Source organism: Aulonocara stuartgranti (genome assembly GCF_965226115.1).
Source record: "Aulonocara stuartgranti genome assembly, chromosome: 3".
NCBI lineage: Eukaryota > Metazoa > Chordata > Actinopteri > Cichliformes > Cichlidae > Aulonocara > Aulonocara stuartgranti.
The window spans coordinates 8,834,431-8,854,162 of NC_138941.1; the positions used below are offsets into that span (position 1 = coordinate 8,834,431).

Consider the following 19,732-nt stretch of genomic DNA (forward strand, 5'->3'; position numbering starts at 1 on the left):
GCCTCATTAGAAGAATCATCTGGACATTTGTGAGGAACTCTAACCAAGAAAGCAACGTCACACAGATCCAACAGACAGTTTCCATGACTGCAAGTGTTGAGTGGAAAAATGCTACATTGCATTATTGCATCCTCTCACCACAGGAGGCGCTGTTGGCACCACTGATTGCTGATCAGCTGTTCTCTGATGATCTGATTGATACTGTGAATAACGGGACTCACTGAACTCTGTGACACAGTGAAGATTACAGAGTTTAACTTCAACATCTGACTGACGTCACACAGACAGAAGGATGAACCAGTGAGGCACAGAACACAGTTACTGGAGATACTGGATCAGCTCCATGTGAACCTCTGATGGAGAAGCTGCTGAGCCAGAGAAACATCAGGACATGACAGCAGCTGCACTTATCTAACAACATGTAGCAGAGCTGATCTATGTTAGAGGATCTATCACAGCAGCTGAAGCCAAAGTCCAACACTGGATACAAGCTGAGCCTGTGCTGAGTGTAGTGTTACAGGAAAAGGGCAGAAACACTGGTAGCTCCCAGTGATGCTGACTGGGGCACAGAGCTGAATGATGCAGCATCAGGACACTGTTTCAGTCTGACTGACAGAGAAACCTGTAGCTGTATCTACATGTGAGGCAGAGGCCACACAAGCAGCTTTCTATGTTTCACAGTGACTGAGATCTTCAGTGGGGGTGGACATGCTCCTGTACAGACCTCTGAGGAGAACCAAGGTGCAGTCAAAGAGTCCAGTCTGTCCTCACAGATGTGAACATGTGCTTTCATCAGGTCTGCTGTCAGCTAGCAGGCTCACATCAGAATCACTGTTCCTGAAAAACACAGTCTGTGTGACATCATCAGTCAGCTGATGGTCCCAGATCTGAATGGTTTCTGTCTCTACTGAGGAAGTCAGAGAATATCACCGAGGTGTGGATCAGGTCTGAGTGAGCTGTGGAGGGACAGCTTTAAACAGTCCACAGGTCTCACGTCCTGCTCAGTCTGGTAGCAGATACCTCGTATTGTTCCAGATGTGCTGACATCAGCAGCAGCACAGCTGTGTGATACCATGAATCTCAGTTATTGATCCAACACACAGTAAATACAAAGATCAGGATTTCTGAGAGTAATCATTATGAGTCTGAACACATGATCACTGAATGTTAGTCTCCACAATAATAAGCTAACACAAGCAAACACAGCTTTCAGCTCTTATTTTGAAACTGGCTTATTTAGAGAGCTGTGATGTGAGCGTGCCTGGCTCTGAGGCACTTGGGTCAGCCTCTGTTGTTTAGAAGTGTTACAGACTGTGAATGACACAGACCTGTCAGTTTCCATGTTTGTCTGTAACACAGCTCAGGGCTCCATGCTGAACGCATCCATCCAGTGTTATTGATCCAGGACTGATACCAGCATTGGGATCAATACTACAACACACAATCACATGTGTCCACGTGATGTGTTTGACCAGCTTTATTCATTAATGATCAATCAGCTTATTTACTGCATCTGAGTCCAGCTTCATTTAAATGATCCAACCATGAAAATGACATCAGTCCTACAGAAGCACTTCATGCTAACAGGAAGTCATTGATTAAGGTGGAATAACACAGAGACACAACCACTCACAGCTAACCTGACCCCACTAACTGCATGTGTTTGGACTGTGGGAGGAAGCCGGAGTACCGGAGAGGACGCACACAAACACGGGAGAACATGAAGCTCTGAAACAAAGATGGTGGATTTGACCTCAGGACCAGGCGGGGTTACGGGGGTCATGACCCCCCAGTAATAGATCCAGCTACACTGAAACTGTCAATTTCATTTACTTTTCCTGTTTTAAAGCTATCAGGCTGCTTTGTGGCTCACTCAATACTAAACTAAGATACTTTCAGTGTGAATCATTTGCAGGAACACAGGCAGGATTTAAAGTGCAGAACTTTACAGTCTCTGTCTCAAAGTTGGTCTGAACATGCTAACAGCTCTTTGTTTTTCTCAGTTTTCACTGGTTTGATGTAATGAAAGAAATTTTAAAGAAGCAGACGATTGTTGTTATTTTAGTTCTATAGTTTCATAAATCGTGGTGTGGATCTAAGTCAACATTCAGAATAAATAAGATAATACAGCACTTTGATGGTTGCCTTTGTATTTTCCCAGCAGTGCTCAGGTTGGTTCTCGGCTACATTTACATACAGATGTTAATGTGTTCAGCAGCTGGACTCATCTGAGGAAGGAACATTGGAAAGGTGCTCAGTGCACAACTGCATCACTAATTTTATGTAAGACCCTGTGTTTTATTGTATTTATATATTTGTAACATTTGACTCAAACACTTTTGGGAAGGATGAAAATGTTTTCAGGAGGAAGTTTTTCCTTCTGTCCGACTGCAGTACACACAACACTGCGTCTCCCCCCATTATCACACTTCCTCAGGCTGGTGATGAGCGCCCCCTGGTGTCAGTGTTGATGACGTCATGCACAGTGAAACATAAACAGTGTCTGTTAATAAAAAATCATGTGTCCATTTTCATGTTTGCATCATGTTTCTGTAAAATCATCAGCTGTTTCTGAACCTTCTTCATTGTTTGACTCATTCCAACAGCTGTGAGCTGTGATGGAGTCAGAGCAGCTTCATCACTGATGTTCAGGTGAAGCTGAACTTAATAAACTGTAGAAATGATCAGGATTCAGGCTGGATGTGTAAAACACTTCTGTGTGAGGTCGCAGTGCTTCATATGTGTGTGTGGGCTGAAGCACACACGTGTGAGTCCTCAGAGGTTTCACACACATCACTGCACACACTTATAATCCTAGTTTAAGCTTGTGGATCATATCGGACACATCAGCAGCTCTTTGGAGACAAAGATTTGAGATTTAAGATGAGTCATAGTCTTTCTATCCATGGTAGCTTCCACTGCTGAGGCTCGGGAAACATGAAGAGGATAATTAAGAGCAAGCATCAGCTCTGTCTCATCTAACTACACAGTATTATGATCATGCACTTATGTCTCAAACTAAGACACAATGAGACAAAATGAGTTCTGTGAGTCTTTAGATTATCAGTAAATTCTGGTGACAGTTTGACGCTCAGTGGAGCCATTTTTGGTTTGTGATGAGTGTTTTGTGAGCTTCTGTTTTGTGAATCGCTCTTTGTAATTTAGAAGATGGTGCAGAAATGTGCGCGCCCTTATCTGAGAGGACACGGAGAGAGTGTCGCAGACTCGAGGTGAGGAGATAAACCTCGGAGCAGGATGGCCTGCACGTTACCCATGTGCATCTTTTCAGTGACATCAAGTGAACCCATAATAAGCATTTCTATGTCTTAGACATCATGTCCATTTCTAATGAGAGATTATTTTTAAATGAGGGAAACCTGGTCTAACAACACGCTTACAACAGAGCTAAAGGTTCACCACAGTGAGACGGTGGGACTCTGATAAGAACTGAAACACTGTGTATGAACAGCTGAGACAAAACTATATATAAACACTCATTTATTCCAGTTTAGTTTACAATGATTTTAAAGTAATGTGGAACGATTCATGTTCATGAGCTGTTACAAACACAACTATTGATTTGTCTATATATGGTCGGACTACAAGGCTTGTGTTGAGGCTCTTGGAATAATGTGTGAATTACAGCAAGAAATGATGGTTTTCCATTTTACCAAAGTGGAATAAAATCACCACAGCAAAGAAATCATGTTATTGTCTGCAGCTAAAATATATGGTGAACATGGTTTTATAATAATGTGCAAACACAACCTCACTCTGCTCTATACGAGGAGCCAACCACAGCTGTCCGGGTCTTCATCCACCACCTCCACCATCTTTGCTCATCATCATTCACTTAATTGCTGATTGGTTTAAATCAAACTCCATTACAGGTTCAACTCCATCATATAACAGCATGTTGACTTTGGATCTGGTGTGCAGTGCCACCTTAAAGATGAGGAAACTAAGAGATTACAAAAAAAGAAGTGGAGGAGTTAAAGAGCTGCAGCAGATTAACAGTTTCTGACAGTCATGTGTTAGAAAGAGGACGATTAGATGAGCTGAGGGATCCATCTACTGCTCAGTGAAGCCTCATCAGAAACAGTCTCAGTGGAAGGATGGCTCTATTGTTAAGGAAGGACACAGGCAGAAAGACTGGCGTCTGTCACACAGGAACTGGACTGAAAATCAGCTGCACATATTCATCAGTATGTGCAAACATATTATAGGTGTGGAATTCAGGACAGTACCATCAGAAGTTGATCCACTGTGCAAATGTCTGATTGGCAGTGGCTTCATTTTTCACTATGAACAAACTGCTAATGCAGCATCACAGGATGTCAGCCATGGATTGGCCTCCCCAGACCTCAACATAACTGAAACATCTTAACAGAGGATGGAAACAAAGGGAACCAACATCCAAGAAAAGAGCTGCTGCTGAAAACTTCCTCACAGAAAACACAAACAAGCTTGACTAAGAGACTCCAGGCTGTGCTGAATTATAAAGGTGGACTGACCTCCAGGGTCCTTAGTATCATATGAGCTCAGTTTGTGTCTTATATACTTTCCATTTATATAACAAAATATATAGAAAGGAGGGTGGTTTAAGATGTGTGTAGAGTTTTATTCATTATCTTTAGACAAACAAAGAAAGCACCATCCATTCGTCTCCAGTCTGTATGAAAAACAGGGGAAAGGTCAAATTAAACCTTTGAAATTCCTTTCACAATAAATCCATAAATAAACAAAATAAAACATAGAAAAGTGTTTAAACCCACTTTTCCATAAAGCTGTCAATAGGAAATGTTCCAGTAAACATGTCTGTGTTTCTGCTGTTTTCCTTTCATGCGTCCACAGCTGACAGGTAACCCTATTGGAGTCGCCATAGTGACGGGTGGCGTCTCAGCTTCAGCGTGTTGATGGGCACAGCCATGGTTACCACAGCTGGAGTTGGTATACGGCGAGCTGTGAGAGGACAGAGATGGAGAACGCACATTTAACTCTTTAACAGGAGATACGTTACGACTAACAGACGACTGCTGTCTACATGATGTCTTTGCAGCCCTTATGCTACATGTTACACAACTTTTCTTCATGCCAACAAGACTGAGGTGCCACATAGTCGACACATACAGCTGATTATGATGCATGTTTTACTATTGCTATGTTCACATCATCTGCTTGGCTTTATTACTGAAAGCCTGGAGATCCTCTGACGTGTGCATGGCTGATGTGAAGTATGATTAGTCCTACATGACATCAACAACAGAGGCAATGAAAGCTTTGTTGTTAACAGGTTGTAGGTAAAGTCAAATGTCTACTTCTACACTTGTGTTGGGTAAAGTTCTTCTCACTGCAGCAGATTTATATCTGTGCTTTCACAGGGCGTGATGTGGAGCTCAGCGCTGAGGTGCAGGTCTCCTTGGAGACGGCATCCTGGCTGAAATATTATCATGCTTCCAAAACATTTCAGCTTTTATTTTGAAAGAAACAAGACTTGAAAACGAATCCCCTTCTTCCTCTTTGTCTTTGTTCTTCAGAGGAGTGTCACCTGGACAAACTCAGGGCTGTTCTAGAGCCTTTCTTATTATTTGACTCCATAGAAATAAAACTGAATGGAATCAAACAAAAACTCCCAAACAGCTAAAACACTTTGCTTTATTCTCTTTTTTAACAAATACGTTGAAGTCCATCCACAACAACACAGCTGAGATCTCCTTTGTAATCAAGTGTTTACATCCTTTGTACAGATCTGCATACAAAACAATCATTTACGTCCCACAGAAGTCTAGTTACACGTAACTCTACAAGAACTGGTGAATGACAGAAACATGAGACACATGATCACAGGTGATAACAAAAAGAGAAAGAATTCATGTGTTAGTGATGTTTTTCAGCCCTGATGGCTCATGTTGGAGAAACAAGCTGAGGTACGTGGAAAGTTCACACACACAAGTGGGCGTGAGCGCACACACAGAGAGAAACACAACTGAAGCATCTGTTTGCTGTTTCTGCTTTCATCATCTCTGCTGCTGTGTCAGGCTGGGGTCTCTCAGTGACGTGGTTGAGGTGAAGTATGACTAGTATCACTGATTCAGTCCATCGAGACAAAGGGCAAAGAAAGCTGTTGTTAACAAACTCTATGGTGATGTGGCATTTAGCTCTGACTCTACGCTCTGCTGAATCCTTTGAACCTGCTGATCAGTAAAGCTCTACGTGCTGCAGCAGATTGACCTCATCTGTGTTCACAGGTGTGGACCTCAGCGCTGAGGTGCAGGAGACTTTCATTCAGTTCTCCCTGCAAACAGCATCCAGCCTGGAAATACTGTCATCTTTCCCACAAATGCTGCTCTTATCTCAGAGAAGAAGTCTGATGTAAATAACTGCAATCAACAGTGATGTTCTGCACAGATCACTTTTCCATTTTGCTCTCTAGATGAGTCCCAGCTGCCTGACCTTGTGTCCAGGTGATCGTCTCACTGAGGAGCTTTTGTTCTGAAAATCTCACGTCCATCACCTGTTTCCTTTTTACTATCTCTGCTCTTTCTTTATTCACAATGCTCATAATATCACACAATTATATTCATCACCTGCATGTTTTTATCCAGCTGCTGTTAGAACCAAACAAATAAAAAGGATGAAAAGCCTGAAATCCTTTGATTTGTTACATTTGAAACAAATATGAGAGCATCCCTAACAGCACAGCTGAGACCTTTGTTTTAATCAAGCCTTTGTATCGACACACTTGTAAAGATTCATATACAAAACATAATAGAATAAATCAATATAAAATACACATAATCACAAAAATGCAGCCATGTTGTGAGTTTGCATGTAAAACATGCATGTTTCCCTTTGTACAGGCAGATTTACAGCAGACAAAGCAACACGCTGATCGACTTTGACCGCTGCAAAAACAAAACACCCACCAAGTCTGAAGTCGATCAGAGGAACTGTTGACAGACTGACAGACAAACAGATGCTTGATTCATTAGTGCGATTAAATGTTCTTCTTTAGCAGCATCACTTCATGTGTTTGTGTTCCAGGAATAAAGGTCTGTTTAAACTGGACGTCTCCTCAGCATCACTCGTGCTGTCGTGGTTTCAAAGCTGTGCAGAAAGAATCTGAGGGATGATACAGAGGTGACCAAAGTTACAAACATCCAGCTGTGCTGCAAATGTTTGCAGAGCTCCAAACTCTTTGGCTTTCTGCAGAGCAAGTATGGAAGAAGCACCTGAGCTAACTTCAGTTTAGACGATATGAGGAAAAATGCTGCTTCCCAAAGTTTCCTACAAGTATCCAGTTTATATTTAGAGAAGCGAAGGCTCTTTATCCTGACAACTACTCCCTGGTGGATCCCTGTCCTGTGACAGCAGCAAAGACTGTGTATCAGTATCATCAAAGCCACTTCAATAACCAGTGTTTAAAGCTCTCTAGCAGATGGACTTCAGTGGCAGCAGCCTCTGTCTGCTGTGTACAGAAGGTTCTCTGATGAAGCACACAGCAGATGCTGCACTACAACAGCAGCAGCAGCTCAGCTTCAGTTTGCTTCGACGCCCTTTTTGACCTGTGAAACAGCAGAAAATGAAACATTTCAACACCCGTTTGTTAGCGTGAGCTATTCTGCTGTTTTTCATCATTTCACAGGTGAAATAAAATCACATTTACTTCCTGTAGGAGTGATCGTGTCCAGCCTGACTGAGACCATGTGCTCCATCCTGCACAGGTAATAAACCTCTGACATGAAGGGCTGTCAAGTAGTTTTAGACAAATGTCCACAGAGTTCAGATAGATAGATAGAAGCCATGTTGATGTATTACCTATATTGGCTGAAAATGTTCATTTGCAGAGAAAAGACACAGGCAGACTGTGCTTACAGGACGTTACATGTTATTATGTGACGTTACTGAAATCATCATGAACAACAGGAGTGGTGATTCCTGTAACTTTGTGTATATAATTTGGCATTTCTTACTGATGTAGGCTGTTGTAAAGGCTCACCTTCTAGCACATTCACTTCACCAGATGCACCTTGTTTCTTTTCCTCACCTTTGATTGGGTGTGGTGCTTGGCCTTAATTGCACTCACCTACCTCTCACTTTTTCTTCACTCCCACATGGGGCGGCAGCTGAGAGAGAGCAGTCCATGTGTGTCTTTCTTTCCTTTACCCGTTATACTAGTGATGGCCAAATGAAGCTTTCCGAAGCACTGAAGCTTGTATTGAAAAACGGTTCATTACTCGAAGCTTTTCAACACAGTCCTCTCCGGTGACATCTGGTGGTGAAAACTTTGAAGAGCAGCTTGAATCTGCAAAATAAAACGGACTGCTCAATTATCACTGCTCACTCAAGAGTGGAGTTCTCTCTGATATTGGGCCACCGTTCCGTTGCTTTGAACATGTAATTGGTTTTGTTTTCTCGACTGGGGGGCTGAAAAAAATGTAATGCGTATCTGCGTAATACATTTTGATCAATAAACTTTCCCTATTTAAACATGCACTATGGTGTGGCCTTTCTTTGCTCATAACTCCTTCATGTTGGTAAATACAATAAGTGAGCAATATATATAATATACATATGAGAATGCACAGCACATTATGGAGTATGCCCCTGCTGTGGAGTCCTGCCTCCATCTACTTGTCGTTTAATCACTGGACAGCTGGACAGGTTCATACAAAATATTAGATGAGGCCGATTGTCCTATACATATTTTTGACCTAGGGGTGGGATTGATTGTGAACTGGAAAGGGAAAATGCTTAGGAAGCTGAGTACGGCTGCATCGTCACTGATTTGTAGAATCATTTTGATTCGATACAGGATCCGATTCAATTTGATTGGAATCTGGAAAGTTTTGCCTCAGTCAGAAATATTACAATTCTGATCATTTAACAGTATATATCCATAATTTCGTATCTATTAAAAGAAAGCTGACACATGTGAGACTTAATTAGAGATGTAAACAGAGAGTTATGAAACCTGCAGCTGCAGAAGCCAGCGAAAAAAAAAGGAGGCAAACACAGCGCGGACCTGACGACGCACCAAAATCTGATTCTGACACGTCGGGTCCGCGCTCTGTGTTCACGTTTGTATGCAGAATCCGTAAACCTGCTCCCAGTTACTGTTTTACTGTATGGTGTTTGACGACATGTTGTGAGGTTTAACCTGAGATGCTGGCGTTTCAGGCATAATAACGTTAATTTACAAATCGACACGGGATTGTAATGAATCAATATCACTTTATTCAATTTAGCATGGATTGTAATCAGAAAAGCGATAGTCAAAACCCACCCCTAATCAAGAACTTGCAAAGTAAAAACATGCTCTATGTCAGGTAGCCCTTTTGTTATTTACATTTAACAAGAGGATTAGTGTTACTGTGCGCTGGCTGAGTCTGTTTCTTTTCTTAGAAATAGTTTCTCCTGCCCTGGAGAAAATCCACTTGCATGGAACAGAAGAGGCTGTGGAGTGCAGGAACTACACTGCAAGCTGGTAGATATGCAGGTATTCCTGGGTCCTGCAGACTATCACCTAAAAACAATAAACAAAATGATTTTCTAAACTGTAGCAATGTAATGTACGTATAGTGTCAAATACATTTTTGTAGTCTTCATTAGCTTTAATTCACATGGAAGTGTTCCTGAAGTCATATGCTGTAATGATATTTACATTATGAAAACATGATTTTGGACATTTCAGGTTTTTCACTTCGGCAGATAAAATGAATTGAGCAAAATCAACTCAAAATATTCCCACATGCCAGAACGTCCTCTCTTCCTCGCTGGCTCCATATCTGTCAGTGGAATGATCACCTCGTCGCTATCTGTCACCATCAACACACTCCACGAATCCCGTGGATGATTCACTTCCTTATATCCGTTTGAATCAGGTACCGAAGCAGTTACGTGCGTAATGAAGCTTTGGACGTCACTGGTCACGTGACTTTTGCCAAACGAAGCAAGCCTCGACACAGTGCTTCTGAACCAGTGTGTTGTTTTTTTCGACACACGCTCCGGAGCGCCAGCTTCAAGCGGGCCATCACTATGTTATACAATAAAACGACAAAACCTGCAAATAATGACTGCTTATTCTCATTCTAATCCGATGAGCCCATGATGATGACTACTGAAACCCTGAACCTTCCTTCCTCCAAAACATGGTCCTTCGAGCCGGAGTAGCGTTAGCGTCATGGATTCACAGCAGCCATTGACTGAAGATTTGAGACGTTCCGGTCGTGATAGTCGACCTCCTGCCCACCTGCAGCAGTATGACGTTCAGTATCCTGGAAGTAGAAGTGCTCAATGTGATACAGAGAGTCAAACAGAATGCCAGCATAGTGATACAGACACACATGGGCTGCAGGATCCTGATGGGGAGTCAGGAAGTCTACCAGAGACATCGCCTGCTCCTTTACCCACCAATCAAGATGAGGTGATGAGGGAACTCCTGATGACAATGAGGGAGATTAGGCAACTCCTGATACAGTTATCTCCTCCCCATTCTCGCAGTTCCTCCAGATCTTCAATTCACACTGTCTCTGATGAAAGCAAATCCTCTGTTTGCGGTTTACAAGCCATTCCCCAAACACATCAGCAACATGAGCAGTTCCCAGTGATTGATCCAGCAAAATGTCAATCACCCTCTCAGCCCCCCCAGTTTAGCCATCACTCTGGTGCAGTTCTGGCTGCTAGCCCTCCTTTCCCCAATTCAATAATATTAGATGCTGCAGTTCCTTCAAGTGGTTTGCCTAGACCAGTTTTCAGCCTCACATCACAGGCTGCTGGCTACAAGCACATGACCACAGTGACTGGTTTCACTGGTGTCTGTCCCAGTCTGTGGCAGAGACACAGGAAGTCACAGACAGCCTGCACACAGCGTTTCCTCTGGAGTGTGTTTCACACCCTGTTTGTGTTTCTCACTAACATGTTGTAGTTCTTCCTGCACACAGCAGCACTTTGATCATTTCTCCTGCTTTTCTTCCTTTTCTAGCTTTTATACACTGACAGTAACACAAAACTCCAAAGTCATCATTTGAGGAGCTTCTTAAGAGTTTCTGTGAGTTTAGTGAAGTCAGCCTCTCAACAATAAGTGTGTGTGTGTTGATTATCTAATGTTCAGAGAGGACTGCACTGATGTAGCATCCAGGTGAGCAGCTTATGAGCCAACAGGGGAAATTTAGCTGTATTATTGTTGTTTAAATGTAATAATTTATGATTTCATGTTCCAATATTTCACTTTTCCCAACGTTTGTTATCATTTGGTCTGAAAACCATGACAAACAGCAGTGTTACAGTTGTTAGCATTAGCTGCTATAGAGCACTCAGTCACTGTATTGGTGTTAGCGACATGAACATATCTGAGCTAACTGTGTGTTCCAGATGTGCAGCAAACCCAACTGTCCCTGTGTTTTCCTGCTGTAGACATTATCCCCATGATGCTGACGTCCTCTGGTGGGACGAGCTCACACGTTTATGGATTCAGATGCTAACTGGACCAGACTGGTGTCAACCTTTGTGCTATAGAAGCAAATCAAAGAAGAACCAGTTGAACCTGAGCTGTCTGTAGTGGTGACACCAACACCATGTCACCTGCACATGCTGACCCAGGGTCAGTGTTGAACCTATAAGCTGTGTCCTCACAGTTCAATATGTCCTCACTGCACAGGTCAATGACATCAGAGCTGTAATGTTGTTCCCGTCTCACTAAAACTTCTGGCATAAGGTGACTTTTCTGGGTGATTCCTACTCCAGGGTCACCAGTTTGAATCCCTCTGTTACTGCTGGGAACATGCTGCTAAAGTGCCCTTGAGCAAGGCCACATCCAGCTTATGAAGCCAACCCTGGGCTCTGCTTGCTGGCAGTGACAGAGTAGATGAAACAGCTCAGTGGATGCTAACTCACAGCTAACAGCGCTCTGTCATGGATAAGTGAAATAAAGCTGACTGACCCACAGCTGCACACAAACACCTCCAACACCTACAGGTCAGCAGATCCACTGCTGTCTCTGATGGGCCCAAACTTTGCTTGTTCAGCGTTTGCTGCTGCTGACTTTGAAAATCACACCAAACATGGAATCAAATATATCGACTCAGCTTAGACTACAGAGAAGCTCGGCACTGCTCACAAAACTCAAACACAAAAGGCTTTTTAAAGACAACAATCACTTTGACAGACACACAAACACGACTGAGTACAGAGCAGCTGCTGGTTTGAAGCCACAGAAATGTTCAAATGTTCAAACACACTGCAGCGTTGCAGCCGTGATGCATTTGTGCTGCTAAGGCCACACACATCAGCTGCCTTACATTTTAGTACCAGTTCATCTCTGACCATGGCAGCACAGTCTTTCCAGTACAGTGATGTTGGTGGGGACAGTGGGGACTGATTGTTCATTGGCTGTAAGCCGGTCACATGGACGTTTAACTGGTGCTTTGGTTGCTCTGTAGTCTGTTGTGCCTGTGAGCTGCTCCTAAAATGAGACAGATTATAATTGTCACCATTCTGTTAATGACTCTTATTATGTGCGCTCTCCTCCACTGTCACACTAAACACATTAAACCTTTATTTTTGTGTAAAGTCAGGATTTATTGGCTCTTCTTAAAAGCATCATGAAGTGCAAAACTCAGCAAACATTATACAAAAGTAGATTTAGAAGCTGAACAGAAAACATTTAAAGTGACAGTCAGCACAAATCCAGCTGACATCTCCATCCAACCCAAGTCTTCATTTAAAGTCATTATAACTGTGACACACGTTTGTTACAGTATTAATCCTGCCTGATGCTGCAGGGCCAACATCATGAAACAGGCTCAGCATTTATTTCCATTATGAAACTTTATCATTAAAAACAAACCATTGTTCTGCAGTCGTCCCAGGACTGTCGGTCAAACGTTCTCTCCACATGTTTAAGGCTGAGCTCACTTTATCGTCTGCCTGAAGGAGGAAAGCAGATGTTACTAAACATCACAATAAAACATATGAAATGGGTGCACATGAGGAACGTCTGCACTGTTAAAGCCATGCAAACATCTTCACACATGAAGCAGCAACACCTCTCAGTTTAGCAGCAGCTGGTAAAAGCCACAGTGATCCTGGAGCCTCCCTGAAGGACTCGTTCATCAGTAACTGTCAGGAGGACGATTAAACCTTCTGCACACGTCCTGTAGTTACACACTCGGGAGGAAAGACGACGTCCTCGCTCTGCAACATGATCTGTGTTTCATCCAGGACGCTCAAACACAGATTGGTTTCCAAATATTAGACGCACTGGTTCTTCATGCGTTTCTACCTGAGCACTCAGAGTCATTTCTACAACAGGCCTCCTTCACCTGCTGGTGCCTCTGTTTCTGTGTTTGGCTGTTTCCATCAGTGCCTGATGTTTGTGATCTTTGATCTGTTCTGAAGTCTCTCTTTGTAACACAAATGTTGTTTGGCTTCTTTTGCAAACAAGGCAAAAGAACTTTAATGGATTCATTTGCTGATCTTACTTTTCTGATGCAAAGCCGTCCTTTCAACGCTTTAGAAAGAAAACCAAACAATGTTTTTAAAACTTTCCCAAAATGTAAAAGCTATTAAAACCATAAACTTCTGCTCCTTGATCATGTGATTCTTCTTCTAGACTGTCTGTAATTGTTATTGCTGATTGTCAATAAAGTTGCTTTTTATAAGTTATGTTGTAAAGGAAGCTTGTGGCGAGGGAGGAGGGGCGACTAAAAGCAGGTTCATATAGTGGGAAAGTCCTCAGGTCATGTGAGGATATTTACTGATGCGTCAACACTGTCAGATAAAAGAGCGGCTGCTGCATTTGTTCTCCCACAAATAAGTTTGGTGATGAGTAAAAGAATTACAGATGATGTGGCAGTTTATACTGGGAGCTGGTAGTGATGTTACTGGCTTGAACTGGGTGGAGGACGCACTAATATGGAGGTATGTGGTTTGCTGGGACTCTAGCAGCGTGCTAGTGAGCACAGGTGATATGTCTTCAGACTCTAGGCAACATATTGTTTTTGATATACTTCATTTACTGTATAGAATCAAACACAGAGGGATAGAAGTGGATTTCTTATGGCTCCCTGTGAATATCGGTGTTGATGCAATGAACAGGACGATAAGTTTAAAAAGGTGCAGCAAGAAGAAGTCGTGCAGGTTTGACTATAAAATACAGTGAAAGTGAGGTGAAGAGTATAATGAAGGTAAAGATGAAGGACGAGTGGCAGGCACACTGGGACAGAGACGGGAAAGGCAGATATTATTATACAGAAAACAGTCGTGTAGAAGAAGCTGCAGCAGAGACCAGGATGGAATCTGGAGAGTCAGAGTTGGTCACACAGGCTTGAATAGCACACTTAAAAAGGTAAACATGACACAGGAAGTGTGACTTCTGTGGACCAGAGGAGACGTTTGACGGGTTGTTAGCGTCGTCAGGATGCTGGATGGAAACGCTGTGCCTGATAGGATGATTACAGGCTGGACTTTGTCTTCCTGTTACAGATGGATCCAGGCCCTGGATGACTGCTGGACACACATGACCCACACTAGGCTGCCTTCATCCATCCTTTCCACAAAGGGACACAACTACTACTCCATGATGGAAAGCTGAAGTATTACACAGCTTTATGAACCTCCTGTTATCCTGGTAGACGAGTACAGCAATAAATCTTTTACTTGAACATCTTCTGGCTCCAATAAGCTTTGAAATGTGACCATGAAGTTAGAGACACACTGACTGAAACCCACAGCTGTGACTGTGGATCACATCCACACACAGTGTAGCTGCTGTCTCTGTGTGAGCCTTTGCACTGCTGCTCGCAGCACCGTTATATCACTCAGCGCTCGCTGCTGTTATTGAATCCACTTTTTACTGTCCGTGCAATCAAGCTCCTCTGCAGAGCTAGAAAATATCTTCGAACCAGTTTATGTGTTAGGGGATCCTTTGCAGCTGTGACTGTTGCCTCTGTTTTTGTCCTTTGGTTCCTGGGAGCCTTTTACATTTCCATCAGCAACAAATATCTGAACAGGCTTTATTGTAGGAAATACAGGATTAAATAGTTGTCATTATTTATTAGATGTTGTTAAAGATGATCCGATGCTTGTTTAGTTTAATGCTGTGGCTTCAGTCAGCATCACTGTGCTGTATAGTTTTATTTTTCTGATCCTTCTGTTAAAGTTGCTGAATAAAAGCTGGTTGGTCTGCACCTCACCTCTGCCTCGAGCCTCCTTCTTTAAAGCAGCAGAGGCTCTTCATTCAGGTATCACAGCTCGAGTTGTTCTGCAGGAGACCCAGAGTACTGTCCTTGGTCCATAATGACATTAACTTTGATTCATGTCAACACGAAGCCTGAACGTCTGTGATGAACACACTATCAGCATCACTGACATATTTCATCATTTAAAATCACTTCCTGTCACTGTGGTGGTTACAGTGACATCATGCAGTTTGTGCTTTGACCTCCAGAGGGCGACAAATCAGCACAGACAGAGAGCTCCATTCAAACTTTGCTGCCATCAGGAATAATTCTTCAAATATAATCATCAGTGTTTGAGCAGTTATGATATCAGGGACAATCTAGACATGTGTGACAATACTGAACATGTCACATGACACACCTCAAACATCATGTGATCCACTCTCAGTCTGCACTTTCAGTCATGACTTCATGAATTTATGATCAGTTTACTCCTGAAATATTCAAATGCTGCAGGGTGAAGAACAACAAAGTGCTGACACATGTTTGTGTTTCAAACAAGAAAACCAGCAGAAATAAATCATCTTTGGACAACATGACAGAGATTAGTGAGTTTCCAACTTGCACTTGAATGCAGCACAGACAGATTCTGATGTTCGTGGTTGTAAACGTGTCCTCAAACGCCGCTCTGACTCTTTCCTTCCTGCTCAAAGTTCCTCTTTTCTGAACTTGGTGTTTGTGCCTGACGCTGATCGTCTCCGTATGGAGCTCCGTGTGAAGGTAACGTTAGCAGTGTGTAATGTTTCCTGGCTAACATCAGCTGTGTGCAGCTCAGTTCCAGCACAAATCTGCCGCTCCATAGTTCACGGTAACGGACTCATGAGGTCGACCGTTAAACGCTCTCCCGCCATTTTGTCTGTGTGCGCGGATGTGTGCGTTTTTGTTACCACTGTCATCTCATCAATAGCCTATTTGTAAAAGATCTCTGTTCATAGTTTAGTTGGATTTTAAAACTCTGTAGTTGGACAGTTTTATTTTGGACTGATGCTAAAATTCTTGCTGATTGTTTCTGTCGAGGTTTTGTACTTGACATCCGCCATTTTGGATGTGATAAGCTGTAGAGAGTGCGTCCAAAAAGAGAAACCAGAAAGAGAACCTGTTTTATTAATAACCTCTTGCAAATAGAAGAATATGAAAAAAACAACAACAAATAGGATAAAAACTTTAAATTACTTGATTTTTAAAATCACCATCATCTGTTAACACAAATTTGATCATTTCAAATTTTTGTTTTCATTTTCTCTTCCCAGTTACTTCTTTCTCATTCTCTTCATTCTCCTTGTCACCTTACGTCTCACTCCTTAACTGAAGTTGTAGTTCTAACATAAGAAGTCCCACCAACGTCCTTTATTTAATCTCTGTGTTGTCACAGTTATTATCATCAGATCAGACATGAGACCCAGACAACAACATAAGTTTACAAGCTAACATCATGTCAGCTAACATTAGACCAGTGGTTCTTAACCTTGTTGGAGGTACTGAACCCCACCAGTTTCATATGCGCATTCACTGAACCCCTCTTTAGTGAAAAATAAAATATGCTTTTTTTCAAATTCAAGACATAGATATGTTTTTTATTGGTGCACAAAATGAGCCGTGCATGTCACGGTGGAGGCTCTGCCGAACCCCTGAGACCGACTCACCGAACCCCTAGGGTTCGATCGAACCCAGGTTAAGAACCACTGCATTAGACGATAGCATCATAAACTTTAAATTACTTTGCCTCTGATCAACAGTTTGATTACATTCTCACATCACAGGTTTATTTGCTAAGTGTGAGTCTGCCCACATTAGATCCACTTTTCAGCAGGTGGAATAATTTGTAGTATATAGGTAATACATCAACAATGCTGCCGTGGCTAAGTTAGGAATATTTATAATGTCATTTCCAAAACTTGCATATGATCTGCAATTTGTAGCAGATCTACTGACTGTCACAGAGCAGCTGGAGCAGTCTCGAATGCAGGTCAGTCCACTGCTGCCCCCTGTGGCCAAGTGCCATAGCTACTGCTGGATGAACTCGTGACACATCTGCACCTGTTTCTATGAACACATTGAATCTGAGTGGCTGCACTTACACTGGTGCATTCAACATATTGAAAGATGGCAGCAATGTGGATTGTCAAGACTCAAACCAATCCACATTGCTGGCGTTGCATCTTTCAATGCCAGCAATGGGAGGTATCAGTGCTCAAACCTTTTGTGTTTGTTTCCAACAAGTTGCCCACCTCGGGAAACAACAATGTGTTCTTTTACTTGTCAGATGAACATATGAGACACTTTGACTCTTCAGTGCAGTGTGGAGCCTAACAAAGATCTGTTTTGTGTCCCAGCTGATCAGCAGGAGGAGGAGAGTCTGACGGAGCAGCAGAGGAACATTTTCAGCTACTTGGACTCAGCTCAGCCACTACAGAGGAAACAATGAGCTCAACACAGAAGGTGACAGACAGAGCAGGACCATATGACCAAAGATATTTATCACCATATACATTTGAACATTTGCCATAACGATGTAGCTGACGATAGAATTGACACCAGACAAAATACTTTACAGCTGCACAACTTTATTAAAAACCCATCAATGTATTTTCACTGAAACAAGCAGCTGTTGTTTATGTGCATTAAAGTTATATAAAAATGTAACAGTGCAAATGCAAATTCCTCGCTGACAGTTTAACCAAAAGGCGTTTCCAGTGGAAACTGGCCGACACATCCTGAGCATAACCATGTATAATATCCACTAAACTTCAGAAGAGGTTATACAGTCGTGGCCAAAAGGTTTGAGAATTGCATAAATATTGGAACCTGGAGAAGTTGCTGCTTAAGTTTTTATAATAGCATTTTGCCTGCACTCCAGAATGTTATGAGGAGTGATCAGATGAACTGCATCGTCCTTCTTTGCCATGAAAACGAACTTAATCCCCAAAAAGCCTTACCGCTGCATTTCATTGCTGTCATCAAAGGACCTGCTGAGACCATTTCAGTGATCGTCTTCTTAACTCAGGTGAGAATGTTGGCGAGCACGAGGCTGGAGATCATCATGGCTGTATCCCGATTCAGGTTCTGCAGCTTTAAAGTCCTCAAGGGCCGCGTACTCAAAGACCGCTAAGGCCGAAGTGCGAGGCTCTTAGGCTCGTGAAATGGGACGTCTAGCCTCCGTCGCGCTGCCCAGGTTGCCTAGCAACCATGATACTAACAGCTGGAAACGTTTCATACAGCTTTGTTTGACAGAAATGAAGGAGAACATATTTAGTTCATTTGTTTCTACATGAGCTCTGTGTGATTTGATGAGTATCTGAGGCTGAGACCACAGGACTGTGAAACATGATTGTTGGGCTTCATTTCTGTGCTGAACAGTCGTTTAAGATTAGCTGTAAATAACAATTAGCTGATGTTGTTCATGAGACTAAAGTCATCTCACTGTGGTAATGTAAATATAATATGGCCAATATTATAGTTATTATATTAATCACTTCACTCACAGACAAGTATCTGTGACAGTGTGTATACAGATGTATCATATATAAGAGACAAATGTTGTTCATTTAATATGTTGGTACTAAATTTGGCTCAGTGCTTACATATATGTGTAAAAAGCAAATGTAGGAGCTGTGATAACTGTGTCTGATAGAATGAAGAGTCGACTGATATATGAAATATTCCTTTATTGTGTGAGAAAATCAGACCATGTCATAACTGCTTTAAGTCACACAGAATAGATATCAGAGCCTTAAACAGGGTGACTTCTGCTAAATGGGTCAAACTGGGCAGAAAGTCTACAAACACATAACATCCTTATAGAATATGATGTAACACTATAGATCAACTTACCTCAGAATATATTAAATTCAATTTTATTTATAAGGTTATAGGTTTTATAGGTTTTATGGAGATGCCATCCTTGTGTTTTAGTGGCAAATAAATTTGGCAGTCATCGGCATAACAATGAAATGAGATCCCATGCCTTCTAAGGATAGAACCCAGAGGCAATAGATACAGTGAAAAGAGCAGTGGCCCTAAAATTGAGCCCTGTGGGACGCCGCATGACAGAGGAGCAGAAGACGATTCGTAACCGAGAAGGCTGACAGAGAAATATTATTATTATTATTATTGATTGCTTATATTTGAACAATTGTGAAACCTCACTGTGGATGTAAGAGTGAAATTATGTGGATATCTTGAATCCACTTTATTGTGTAATATTTTATGTGAGTATTTGACGGAAGACGAGGAACATCTGTTGTGGAAGCTAACGGGGTTCCTTTAGAATAAACAAACATAGATTTTTATTATCACTGAATAATTCTGTATAAATCTATACAAATTATAGAAATATGTAATAGGAACCAACAAAATAATCTAAATTATAAAACTGTGTGTGTGTGTGTGTGTGTGTGTGTGTGTGTGTGTGTGTGTGTGTGTGTGTGTGTGTGTGTACAATCAGGAGGGATGGGCATGATTTTAGTGTTTGAACAGTCATGAATAGGGATGGG

At 42.1% G+C, this 19,732-nt stretch overlaps 1 protein-coding gene across 1 annotated transcript in view; it reads left to right on the forward strand.

Moving 5' to 3' along the window:
* Positions 1-19,732, forward strand: part of LOC309702199 (protein NLRC3-like) — a 145,735-nt gene that overhangs the window by 28,444 nt on the left and 97,559 nt on the right. The window lies entirely within an intron of this gene.